Source organism: Oryctolagus cuniculus, chromosome 12, assembly GCF_964237555.1.
Source record: "Oryctolagus cuniculus chromosome 12, mOryCun1.1, whole genome shotgun sequence".
Classification (NCBI taxonomy): Eukaryota; Metazoa; Chordata; class Mammalia; order Lagomorpha; family Leporidae; genus Oryctolagus; species Oryctolagus cuniculus.
The window spans coordinates 97,393,003-97,406,708 of record NC_091443.1 but is presented as its reverse complement, the minus strand read 5'-3'; the positions used below and the strand labels follow the sequence as shown (position 1 = coordinate 97,406,708).

General features: G+C 47.8%; 1 protein-coding gene and 1 long non-coding RNA gene across 7 annotated transcripts in view; one reads left to right on the top strand and one right to left on the bottom strand.

Annotated features, from left to right (window-relative positions):
- The window catches only part of LOC103345879 (protein sidekick-1), a 694,014-nt gene that overhangs the window by 122,037 nt on the left and 558,271 nt on the right, over positions 1 to 13,706 (bottom strand). The gene's annotated exons all lie outside the window — the stretch shown is intronic.
- LOC138843061 (uncharacterized) overlaps positions 2,123 to 13,706 on the top strand; it is a 28,886-nt gene continuing 17,302 nt past the window's right edge. For 2 of the 5 annotated variants that reach the window (XR_007917959.2, XR_011380993.1), the window contains exons 1-4: positions 2,123 to 2,266; positions 2,797 to 2,894; positions 4,185 to 4,255; positions 4,683 to 4,790. This is a non-coding gene — a long non-coding RNA (uncharacterized lncRNA). Of the gene's footprint in view, positions 2,267 to 2,796; positions 2,895 to 4,184; positions 4,256 to 4,682; positions 4,791 to 5,267; positions 11,736 to 13,706 lie in introns of those variants that run through there. The other 3 variants (XR_007917958.2, XR_007917960.2, XR_011380994.1) reach the window with 3 other exon arrangements.

Genomic DNA, 13,706 nt, shown 5'->3' with positions numbered 1-13,706 from the left:
GTTTTGGCTTTGTGCTGGCTCCTTACCCTTTCAGCTTTATGCCATTTCCCTTATGGACTCCCAGTTTTTCAATTTCCTTCTCATTTCTCTTTCATCAACAACTTTTGCCATCACGTACCTTAATACAGAAAAAAGTTTCCATCTGATATTTTAATCTTAAAAAGGTAGAGAACACCTCCACTTATGATATATTGATGAGGGAATAGTAAATTTAAGCCTTTTTAGTACAAAGGGAACTCAGTTATTAAGAATGGATTTGCCTGGGGTACTTCTTTAAAAAAAGATAAATGCTAGACAACTGTTCACTGGCTGGTTTTGGCTGCCACAAACTGAATAAAACTGGTTCTGTTGCTAGGAACCTGTTTTCCCATACTAGCCCACCATTCTGTTTTTTAATTTTTATTTTATGTGTTACATTTTCTTTTGGGTATATGTATACATTTACCAAGTTACACTCTTGGTTTTATGCTTGATTCAAGAATAACTGTAACCAGATATCCCTTTTTTTTTATCTATACTGCTTCAACTCACCATTTACAGTCCTCATTTTACTTATATTTATATTTTGGCTTTATACCGGCTTCCTTATTCTATTGGCTTTGTGCCATTTCCCTCATGGTTTCCCACAGCAACTCTGATGCCAGACTCATGCCACTGGTGACAGTGAAAGGACTTGTATGCTCATGTGTGGAGCAGCCAGGCCCAGCTGGAGCAGAACCCACACAGCTAGGACATACATATATGCTTACACAGACAGACAGACACACAAACACACATGCTCACTCCACAGGGGAGTGAAGTTCAGGCTCTGCTTTGTTGGGAAGAGCAGAGGCTGCTGGAATGCAGCAGGAGCAAGCCCACAAAGCTGGACGAAACCCACCAGGCCCATCACACTTCTGCAGGGGCCAGAGGTGATCTGGAGAAGCATGGCATTAGAGGAGCCTGAGCTGCTACTGGTGACAGGGATACCTAGCATTCCCTGGTAGTCTCCCCAGTACCTAGCTCTCCCGGGTGCTCCTGCCCCTCCCCCACACTTCCTTGTTGGCAGCATTGGCTTCAGTATTACTTGCATGTGTGTCCAGTATCGGTGCTGAAATCAGTGTTTCATCTCTCAACCACTTACCTGCACCCAGGGCAGGGGCCTTGTTCCTCCCACAGACAGACTAGGTGGGGCCGACACAGGACACAAAGAAGGAAGGCCATGCTCGGCCATCTGCTCCCTTCTCTGTCATCCCGGGAAAACTCTCTGATGATCAGTGCTGACAGCACCACAGAGGAACAGGACAGGAGCAGAGTGGGAGGACACAGAATGGATCAGCAGGGCTGAGACCTGTCCTGTGTCAGAAGTTTGTAGCCTGGGGAGTCCTGCTTACTGCAGGGGCAGGCACAGACTGAACTCAGGGAGCTGGGTGAGGTGTGTGGGGGGGAACCCACTGCACTAACTAAAATTCAAAATGCCAAGGCTTTGAAAGTTGTTACAAGGAGTAGCAACGGCATAGCAGATTAAACTACTGCTTGGGAAATGGGCATCCCATACTGGAGGGCTGGTTTGAATCCTGGCTGCTCCTCTTCCAGTTCGGCTCCCAGCTAATGTGATGGGAAGGTAGCAGAGGATGACCCACGTTCTCGAGTCCCTGCCACCCATGTAAGAGTACAGAACGCCTGGCTGAGACCTAGCTGTTGCAGCCATTTGAGGAGTAAACCAGAGGTTAGAAAAATCTCTCTCCTTCTTTTTCTCGTTGCACTTATTTGCAAATAAAACAATAATAATAATTAATAATAATAAAACATTGGTTCAAAACAGAGGTGTATTGGAGGAAGAGGACAGGTTACAGGTAGAGAGCCCTGCAGAAGGCTGGGATTTATCGAGCAGCTGACAGAAGGTGGTGGCAGAGCTAGGTCATGGCACATTTGCCACAGTTCTTCCCTCTTTCCTCAGCCCTGCAAAGACCACAGAAGCCCCCAGTATAGGGTTGTGCTTATTCTGAGGATGAGGAGGCTGACACTCATCCCTCCTGAGCTGGGAGGGCACCACTGGGACAGGACTGGTAGAACTCCACAAAGCTACCATTACCCAGAACCCTCTCTTTCCATGTTCTGTGGCAGTTAGAGGCCACCAGTGTTTCCAGTAACCCAGAACCCCCTCTTTCCATGTGTCCAGTAACTGACGGACCTGGGGTTCATTTTCTAGACAGGAGGCATGTTTGGCAGAGCTCGATGGATCCAGCTCTGCATGTCCTGCTGACTTGAGGACATTTGCTTCCAGGTGTGTGCCCCTGGGCTCTCTGGGCTGCTGCTGAGGGTGATGCTGGCTGAGTCTTCAGTGATGCCCATTGTGTGCTGAGCGTGGATACAGTCATGTCGCTGCTTCCTCAGAGTGACCCTGGAACATGGGTGCCTGTGTGCCCTGGGTGTGAGCCTGTGTCAGGACACGGATGTCTGGGCAGGCACTATGCAGAACACTCAATTCGGGTGTGGGGTGAGCCCATCTGTGAACCCACCGGGCATGTGGTTCCCACAGGTGGGAGTGGGGTGGGAGCCTTCTGCACAGGTGCAGTGATGGTCATGGGAGGAAAGCTGGATGGCAAAGGAGGATGAAGAATGACCATCCTAGGGAAGTAGGGTGGGGCTATCCATGTCCCTGTCCTCTGCACAGTTCACCATTCTGGGACCTGGACTTCAGGCATTCACTGCCTGTGGGGCTGACACCTCCTCTGATCTGATGGACAGGAGCTGTGGGGAGCAGTTCCCTGTGGTTCTTTGAGGTTGTGTCATGGTGGGATTTTTGCCTTTCAGCTTCAAAGAGCTGTGGGACCTGGAGGTCTTGCTGGTCCAGGAAGCAGCACACATCACTGCTGAGTGTGAGCAGTTACAGAACTGGAGGCTGCATATCGGTGAGTTGGAGATCTGCTTCACAGAACCCCAAGGGGCTGCCCTGGTTCCACCAGTCCCTGATGTCCATGGCCTCTCACCAGGCCTCCCCCACCCATTTGGCATTAGGCCAAAGCTGAGTGACTCACAAGCAACTCAGGGGGCTGGTAGGGACAGAGTTGAGGTACAGCAGGTGCTGAGAGCTCAGGGATTCCCAAGGGCAGGGGGCAGCCTGCAGGTCCTCCCTGTCGCTGGTGGAGCCAGCCCAGTTCAGCAACATTCCAGAGCATGTAGCCATGGGGTGAGGGGCACCTTGCCTGGGCTGTGGGCAGGTGTCCAGCAGATCCCTGGGTCCCACATGGTTGGGCTAAAGGCCTCTTATAGAAGGCTCCTAGGAGGAGCCATGGCTGGGGCATCAGGGGCTGAGAAGCTACCCAGGGACCCCTCCCAGGGAGAGGAGGACAAGCGGGTTTGCAGTTCACAGTGACCTAATTGCCCTTGGTTCCGTGCTGGGAGGAGGACTTGTGGTGGAGGAGGCAGGACTTGAATCTGTTCACATCATCATCCCAGGACTGCACAGAAGCACAGAGACTAGGAGGTGGGCTCAGCAGAGCACCTGGAACAGTGCCCCAGGGGATTGTTCTGGAAATGTATCAAAAACCCACCTTTATTGATGGTTGACTTACGTATTGCAAGCCACGTAGGGGAGGGGGGAGGTATCTTGCCTGAGCAGCTGACAGGACACAGAGGAAAGGATTGGCCACAGCCTGTGTGGTCACTGTCACAGATTCTGGGGCCGACAAGGAAGGGGCACGGTGCGTTTCAAGCACATAGGACAAGCAGGTAGACAAGGGGGCTTCCTTTAAGGGATGTGGAGGCACCAGGATGGGTGGGCGCCTGGGTGAAGGCTCTCAGCAGCAAACAGTTCTCAGGCTAGGCACCCAGACCCTGTCACTTCAGGTCAAGGTCTTCAGGCAACAGCTGCTGAGGGCAGAGCCCACCTACTCCTGGGCAGCACAGCCCTTCTCAGAACAGTCCTCACTAAGCTCTAGCAAAGGGTGATGACTTCTGCCCAGGAAAGGCAGCAGATGGCAAGTCCAGCCCCGCCCCCCCCCCCACACACACACAAGGAGGGTCCTGCTGGCCTTTTCTGCCTTGGAGACAAGGCAACAGACACTCACCCAATTAGAAGATCTAGGGCCTCAGGGTCTGACTCCTTTAAGTTCAGTCATGTTAGGGCTCCTATGCTGCCTCCAAGGGCCACTGCAGAAAGGCCAGCAACTGGACTCATGCCATCCCCTCTCCTCTCCCAGCCACGACACTCACACTCTAGAAATGCCTAAAGATGTTGAAGAACTGGAACAAATATCAGAGTAATAGCAAGGTAAGGAGGAGGTTGAGGGCCCCTTTATGACAACTTCCTGCATGCTTGGTACAAGCAGTGCATATTTCCAAGGCAGTACGCTGCTGATTCTCAGATGGCTGGAGGTAAGTGTTCTCACCCTAAAGTCTTCCTGTCCATCCATTGCATGGTCATCTTCTAGGGAGGGAAACTGATGTCACTATTTGGGTCACCACTAGGTCCAAGGTTGGGAGGCATCTTGGTGCTCCAAAAGGGTGAATCTACTGGGAATGAAGCCCACGCCTCCTGAGAACTGTGGGTAATGAGGCCAGAGCCCAGGCAGAGCCAGCCTCTCCCAAGACACCATGGAGCCCAGGGCTTCCATGTTCCAAGCACCTCAGGCTGTTCTCCACCCCATCCTGTTCCATCCCTGGGGTCTTGTCTCACCCAAGCCTCTCCTTTCCTGTAGCTGTGTCACAAAACAGACATGGGGATCACTGCCCAGGTGTGGGGGAAGAAGTCAACACTGCTGCTAGACATGAACAAGATAAAGACCGAGAGTCCAGGAAAATACCAGGTACGAGCCCTCTACCTGCTCTCACACAGGTAGCACTAACAAGCCAGACATTATCACAGCCAAAGTCTCCCACCTGTTGTAAAGTGCAGCCCAAGGGATGGCCAGGCCTAGAGAGACAGGGTTATCCTTGTAGTATTTTTTTTTTTTGACAGGCAAAGTTAGTGAGAAAGAGAGACAGAGAGAAAGGTCTTCCATCTGTTGGTCTACTCCCCAAATGGCTGCTACGGCCGGCGCGCTGTGCCAATCTGAAGATAGGAGTCAGGGGCTTCCCCCTGGTCTCCTATGCGGGTGCAGGGCCCAAGCACTTGGGCCATCCTCCACTGCACTCCTGGGGCCACAGCAGAGAGCTGGACTGGAAGAGGAGCAACTGGCACAGAACTGGAGCCCCAACCGGGACTAGAACCTGGAGTGCCGGCGCCGCAGGTGAAGGATTAGCCTAGTGAGCCACAGCGCCGGCCTATCCTTGTACTTTAACAGGTGGCCTGGAGAGCAGAGCTTGGAGAGATGAGGTCATGGGAAATCTCAGCCACCTGGAGGTTGTGAGAAGGGCTAGAGTGCAGAGTGAGGGGTCAATGCCAACCAAGAGCTAGCTGGGAGCAAAATCAGGTTGGACTACGATATGCATGGAATGAGTTGAGGGTGAGGGCCATCCAAATTATGCCCTATTTTACTATTTGTGATCTCATATTTCTGCCTTTTTTACTTTTTATTTTGACTATGCCAATGTATCTCAACAATCAGGAATGAATAGTGTACCAAACCAAAAAATTCCATCCTCATAGTTCCTACAGGTATCTGAAGCAGTCTCCCGTCCCGCCTCACACAGCCACTCCCCCAGTGGAAAATAACTTAAACAAAGCCAAATGCATTTGTAGATATCTCAGTGTGCATTAGTAATTTAGAATTGTTTTTTAAACATGAGCATCATCACCCTTCAAATATTGCTGGAAGTCTACAATATCCAGTCAGTATTCATATCTACCTAACTGCCTTCCAGTCTCTAACTACATTCCATCAGAATGTGGAGCTTCTCTGTAGAGGAGCTAGTATTAAACACGTAAAGTAAAAACTTTCAAAAATGCCTTAAATAATGACAATTCCCATTGTGCCACTAAAAAGGCCACACTGAGTTATAAATTCAACAAAATGTTAGGGCATCAGTTCGCAGAAAATTACAAATCACTCATAACAGATATAAAAGATATAAATAAATGCAGAGTTGGACTATGTTTCATGGTTAAGAAGGCCCAGTACTACTATCAGCTTTGCCCACTCTGTCGAGTGGATTCAACCCAAAACCAGTCCAGGTCTCAGCAAGCTTTTCAGTAGACAATGCCAAGCTGATTCTGGAATGGACACAGAAAGCAAAGGGTCTAGAACAGCCAAAACGATGCTTATGCAGAAGAGATATGCTGAGAAACTCAAACTATTCTTTTTAGATTCTTCTACTATACAAGTACAGTAAGGAAGACATGGCTGTGTTAAAAAATGACAGATGTATAGCTCTGTGGGAGAAAATGGAGAAACTGGTTCTCCAATTTAAGTGATCTTTGACCAAGGGCCCAACAGAACTCACTGGATCCAGGTTACTCATTTTAACAAATGATACTGAAACAATCTGGCACCCCTATGCAAAGCAAAGCACAAAGTTCTCAATACATACCTCTACAGAACTGATTTAAAATGGACCACAGATCTAATTAACTATGAAATCATAAATATTCCATAAATATACAGAAGGATATGTACTTTGATTTCATGTTGAGTTTTTGCAAAATGCAAAAGCATATTCCAAGAATGACAGAAAAAAAATTGATCAGTGGAACTTCAACACTTTTATTCTGCCCAATATATTGTAAAGAGAATGAAGTAAAAAGCTAGAGAATGGGTTATGATTAGGGAGTGGGAGAAAATTGTATATTTTTTAAGGATTTATTTATTTGAAAGGTGGAGTTACAGGGAGACAGAGGCAGAGAGAGACAGAAGTCTTCCATCTGCTGGTTCACTCCCCAGATGGCTGCAATGGCTGGAGATGCTCTGATCCGAAGCCAGGAGCCAGGAGCTTCCTCGGGGTCTCCCACGTGGGTGCAGGGACCCAAGGACTTGGGCCATCTTCTACTGCTTCAGGAAAGGAGCAGCCTGGACTCGAACCGGAGCCCATACGGGAGGCCCGTCCTTCAGGCAGCGGCTTTACTCGCTACTCTACAGTGCCAGCATCAGGAGAAAATATTTACAAAACATACAGCTAATGAAGGACTTGTTCCTGATTATACACTGAACACTTAAAATTTAATCCAGAGGGGCCGGCACTGTAGCTCAGTAGGCTAAACCTCTGCCTGTAGTGCCAGAATCCCCAATTGGCACTAGTGGTGTCCTGGCTGCTCCTCTTCCAATCCAGCTCTCTGCTATGGCCTGGGAAAGCAGTAGAAGATGGCCCAAGTGCTTGAGCCCCTGCACCCATGTGGGAGACCCGGAAGAAGCTCCTGGCTCCTGGCTTTGGATCGACTTAGTTCTGGCCATTGAGGCATTTGTGGAGTGAACCAATGGGTGGAAGATCTTTCTCTCTGTCTCTCCCCTTCTCTGTCTGTAACTCTACCTCTCACATAAATAAATGAAACCTAAAAATTTTTAATGAGCAAAAAGGTGACCCCTCCACCCCGCAACTGGCACCGTATATAATAGGACACTATCTCCAATAAGCACACAAAAATAGTATACTGAGTGTTAACAGCATGATGAAATACCACTGCAAGTCTATTTGCGTAAAATCAAACAGAACTGCTAATAGGAAATGTTGACAGGAATGTGGAGTAACAGGAACACGCATTTACTGAAGAAAGGAATTCAAAGCAGAACAGGAACCTGTAAGATAATCTGACAGTTTCTTCCAAAAGTACACACACAGCATCAGACTCCAAATGTGTATCTCTATGTATTCAATTGACCTGGAAAACAAGCACACATAAAAACCCCTTGCCATGCTCACTGTCTTATTCACAATCACTAAAAACTGTAAACTGGATGATCTTCATGAGGGATGAATACGCAAACTATATCAGATCCATAATGAGGAACAGGATTCAGTGAGAAAGAGTAACAAGCCGTGAAGTCATGTGCTGACTGGGCTAAATTTCAGGTACATTTTTCTAAGAGAAAGAATCCATACCCTAAAGTCTACATGCTAAGATTAAACTCACAGGACATTCTGGGAAAAGGCCAAATAGAGATGGAGAACGCACGAATGAATGGCTGTCAGCGGCCACTGGAGTTCAAAGAGTTTGACTGCAAAGGGCCACACAGAGATCTTGTAAGGCAAAGGAGCTGCTACTTCAGTTGTTGGACTGGTGGTTAAGAGACACTCCCATGTGGGTTCAAACCACTGTTGTTTAGGAAACACTTTCAATGTGGGTTCAAACCATTGCTGGTTAGGAGACACCCATGTGGGTTCAAACCGTTGCATCTGTACTTTCCACACACTGCTCATGTAGACAAAAAATGCACCCAACTGTACATCTGAGTTTCATTTCATTTTATGTAGATTTTACCCCAAAGCTCAACAAACATCTATGTTCCCTGAAGGCCTCACTGTTGATTGGCAGATGGTCAGATGGTCACAATAGGACTTCAGTGCTGCTCTCAGAGCTTGTTAGACCTCAGCAGCAAACCGGGAAAACCCTCTTTACTCTCTTTCCCAGGAGGCAAGTCCCATTTCCTGTGATTTTGGTGTATTCTGCCTATGGTACTCTTAAGTGTTCCAAATGAGATCCCTAGGCTATACTCCAGTCAGGAGGTCTTATGTCACAGAGATGCAATCAAAGCATGGGTGGGGGTACTCTCTAATGCAAAACTGAGATAAAAGGAATGGAGATCCAAGCGAGGGGCCTCCCTGGACCTGGCCACAAGTTGTAAGAAGTGGTGCCTTCCTCCTGGGCCTGCATCAACCCCATAGGCTTCGCAGCGTTGGAGGATGTTCCTCTAGCTAGGGACATATCAATCGACTTTGCCAGGATCATGAAACTTGAGTCTGGATCCTGCAGATCTCACCATATTTATCACCGCTCTAGTAGGGAGTCCATGAATCTGAATTTCACTCCTTAAGAAACCCAGTGCCCAGACCTTCCCTTCCAAACCCTTGCCTTGAGGGAAACAGCTGAGTGTATCTATAGTCAGTCCTGGGTCTTTGAAATCTCCTGACTCACAGTCAGCCAACCTCCCCAGTGCACTGAATTTATGGCTGCAAGGGGCCCTGGGCTGCAATCAAGGCAGTTTCATAACTTGTTGGTCCTCATGGCTCTGGCTGGCCTTGCTAAGGTGCTTCTTCCTGGGGGGGTCATGTCTTCAGAGTGCAAGGCTCAAGGCCTGCCATAGGTGTAGTGCCTGGACTGGCACAATGGCCTGCGAGGTCCTGACCTCTGGGCAGATTATGTTACCACCACTCCAAATGCAATCACGCGAGAAGCAGGAATGACAGTTTTGCCTGTACAGCAGGCATTCCTGGGGGACTTCCACAACTGACTTGGATACAATAGGAAAGCTACAAGCTGAAATCCAAGTTGATAGGCCTATTAAGTCCTAAATCATATATGCCTGGGAGGCTCCCCTATGAAAGCAAGGAGGTAGATAATATAAAATGCAGTTTTGCTACATTAAAAGGCAGTAGAATTTTGGCAATCAAAATAGCTGAGTTGCTCAGTGAGGTTAGGCCAGTAGCACAGATATCAACAGTGACCCACCAAAGGAGGAACTCCAAAGTAAGGGTAAGGACTGTCCAGTTTGAGGCCACACAAAGTCATTAGGAATTGGTGTTGTCCCAAGAATTGGTGGACATGTGAATTTCAAGATGGCCTTGAGTGAGGGTGGACTGCTCGACGACAAGTAGGATGATCACAAGTTCTGCCCCCTGAGACACATGACACTACCCCGGTATCTGGAAGGAGGTATCTAATGTGAGATGACTGATGGGGGCTCTGCAAATAGACGAAGTGTCAGAGGCTGACATCCTCGTAAGGACACAGACTCCTCAGGGTGTGGGTTTGTCTGGCCTCTGAAAATACCACTCCCATTTAACAAGAGATTCTCAGTGGCTGGAGGCCAGGGCCCAGCTCATGATGCTGAGGGAGGTAGTCCAAACTCTCTGAGTCAAACAGTAGTGTCACTACAAGCGCAAAGCTAACTTGAAATCCTTTACCCATGGGGCCCTCAGAACCAAAAACTAGCCATAGAGTAATCCTTAGCTTTTTCCTTGGAAGTATGCCTGACCAAGGTGCATCCTTGTGGGTGGCTGGTGAGACAGATGAATCTTAGGGTTCTTTAGAGGTGAGGAAGTTGGTGTTATCAGAAACTGAAAATGTGCTGGGCTTCCCTGGTTGAAACTGAATCAGTGAGGAAAAGCAGATATATGTGGATTCGTTGAGGAATTTGTCTGAAATCCTTGTTCAAAATATAGACCAAAAATTTGAGGTTGCAAGCTCTCATCTCATATGGAACTAAGGTCCACACCCACTTGGACAAGAAGTCAGTTGCTGATGATTGAGGCCCATTTTTCCTCCTCCTCTTGATTATCAGTTGAAACGATGTCCTCAACATAGTGTCACAGGTGGATGCTAGGAGACAACTGAAGGCCAGCCAGATCCTGTTAACACAGACCACGAGCCCTGGAGGACCACAGAGGCAGTCGACTGGAAGTCTCATAAAGGTGCATTGTTGGCCTTCAAATTAAAAGGAAACGGTGGGGCTGGTGCTATGGTATAGCGGATTAACGCCTTGGCCTGCAGCGTAAGCATCTCATATGGGCGTCAGTTTGAGATCCCCTGCTCCAATTCCCAACCAGCTCTCTGCTATGGCCTGGGAAAGCAGTAGAAGATGGCCCAAGTCCTTGGGCCCCTGCACCCAAGGAGGAGACCTAAGGAACCTCCTGGCTCCTGGCTTCGGATCGGTGCAGATCCGGCCATTCCAGTCAATTCTCTCTTTCTGCCCCTCCTCTCTCTCTATAACTCTGACTTTCATATAAATAAATAAAATCTTTACAAAATAAAGTAAATGGTGCCAAATCTCCACAAGACACATACAGTTCTTGCCACAGCAATAATGGCAAAATTATCAGGGGCAGTCTGATAATATCAAGTAAGGCAAATTCAAAGCGAAGCATGACCTTCTTGAGGTGGTGGTAACTTGCGGGATGCCTCCATTCCTATCCGCCAGCTTGGAGAAGGTGCTTGATGGGTGAGTTAATAGATGACTCAATGTATTTCAAAGAATACTTATACTCTATCATGGACAGCTATGTCGATTCCCCACTTGTCCTTCTTGAGTTATATTTTAGGGTGTTGACAATATAGGGATGTGTGTTAAGTGTCCATGCCGCATCAGTACAAAAGACTTGGGATTGATCTAGGTGAAGAACAGAAGTCTTAGGCTGTCCATGCCAAGGAACAGAAATGATAGGCAGAAGAAGAGGTAGGCAGAAGCAACACAAGGACTCATAGGAAGAGGTTGGGTCCTGTCTTGATGCTGACCATGGCAGTCGACCCAAGGGCATGTCCTCTTCATAGTCTGTCAATGAATAATGACTGATGCACTTTACTGGGAATGATCACAATGCCGTAGGAGTTAGTGCCTGATGATCCATAAGGCTCTATAATGTGACCCTAATACATGGTGATTGTCATCCACAAAGATGCCTGGTGATGATTGCTTACCGCTAGTGTGCACAAGAATCCCACCATGGTTGAATGTCTGGTGGTCTTCTCTCTGTCTAGAAGGGCCTCAGTGGTGTCCAGAAACTCATGAGACTTGCCTGAAATGAGCCAGTAGGCAGCAGTGCAGCCTGCGAAGCCACTGACTTTGTTGACGATGTTCAGAATAGGTCACAACATGTATCACAGGAAGTCAGAGAGCGCACCACATCTGATTACACAGCACTGGACTGCAGAGAGATGCTGAAGCAAACTCTGGCTGTGAACACTCTACGTGTCTGCCTTCGTATTTCCCAGGGTGCTTAGGGTTTGCGTAGGTTGATAAACTTCTGAAGTTGCCGCCAACAGGGCCAGAAGTTTTGCTCGGTCCTGTGGTGGGACTGCTTTTACAAGTAACAATGGGAATGCTGATGTTGTGGCACAGCTAACAATGCTTCCGTTTTATATTGTAGTGCTGGGGCATGCCCCAGCTACTATGCTTCCACTCCAGCTTCCTCCTAAGGTGCATGGATAGACAGTAGGTGATGCCTGAAGATCTCAGGACTCTGCAACCCATGTTGGAAAAGAAGATGGAGTTCCTGCTCCTGGCTTCACCTTGGCTAATCTGTAGCTGTTGCAGCCATTTGGAGAGTGAGGTAGTGGTTGGGATGATATCTCTATGTCGTTCCCTCACTAATATTTTTTTTCCAAATAAAAAATCATTAAAATGTAACAATAGCCAAGGAACTGTGACAGAGTTGTTAAGATGTCATTTGGGTTACCCACGTCCCATATCAGAGCACCTGGATTTCAGTATAATCTTCCTGCAGTCAGGTTTCCTGCTAATGTACACTCTGATGGATAGCAGGCATTGGGTCAGTTACTTAGGTCTCTTCCACCAATGTGAGAGAACTGGATGGAGTTCTTGGCTTCTGACTTTGGCCTAGCCCTTTCAATAATGTCTGCAGGCTTTGGGGGTGAGGCCAACAGATGGAAGCATCTCTCTCTATCTCACACTGCCATTCTAATAATTAGTATATAAAGGCATCAATACATTGTATTTGGCATGGCAATTAAAGACATCATTTTTGGTGCCAGCATCCCATCGCAAAGTATCTAGGATCAATACCTGTCATGCATTCACATCCAGGTTCCTGCTTCTGCTTACCCTGGGAAACACAGGATGGCTCAGATATTTGGGCCCTTGCCACTCAAGTGGAGTGATCCAACCAGTGGGAAATCTGTTTTCTTGTCTTTCAATGGAACATAATGACTAACGCTTAAGTAAGTGAATAAATAATTCCACTGGGGCCAAGGTAGCTTGGTTGGGACTGTCCTAGGGGCAGCTTTGCCATTCAGGGCTGGTGGCTTGCACATACTCACTGAAGAATGCCTAACAGCTCTCTTTTATTCTTAATTGTACACGTCCATTGAAATACAGAGGCTCCTGCTGTAGTGTGGTGTTTAACATGATCTGGACACCCACTGCAGTAGAAAACGTTTATGTTCACCCTCTGTGCAAACATGATGCCATCTGTTTGTGCTTTCCAGACAAGCTGGACAGGATCTTGATGTGGCTCAGTGACAGCTGCCAGCTGCCAAGTCTGTTGCCCCGTGATTTGTAGGCTACTTCCTGTCAGGAACACAGCAAGGTTGCCCTTCTCAATCTGTTCCTGTCCAGTCTTTGGGCAGGCTTTGTATCTCCATCCACAGCAAGGTGTATATACATCTGTGTGGACTTCCTTGGTGTCTGAGATACAGAACTTCACCACCTGAGACGGTTGCAGACAAGGCATCTACTTTCTTAACCATGTCCTGGGTGGTACTTGGCAGCATGTGAGGAGCAGCCAGCTGTCATCTGGTGCATGCAGACTCACCATCCCGCAGCACACAAGACTCTGCATTACCCAGGTGGAGGTACAAATGTTTGAAATGATCTCATGAGACCATGTTACTTATACGGGGCTGCCAGCAACACTGTGCACACAACCTCAAGAAGCCTCACTGTCTCACTGGGAGTCTGTGGGGGACACAGAAACCAGCGATAAACCAATGGGTGAACCCATGCACTCCATTAACAACGTCAGTCCACAAGTCTACCAGGTACTATTTCCCATATGGCAAATGACAGAGAAATTTTCCACAGATAAACTTTAAGCCTTTTTGACATGCTCTTATATTTATCACATTAAATATTCCTCAACACAACTGTTAACAATAACTGGATTCAACAACATTGTAG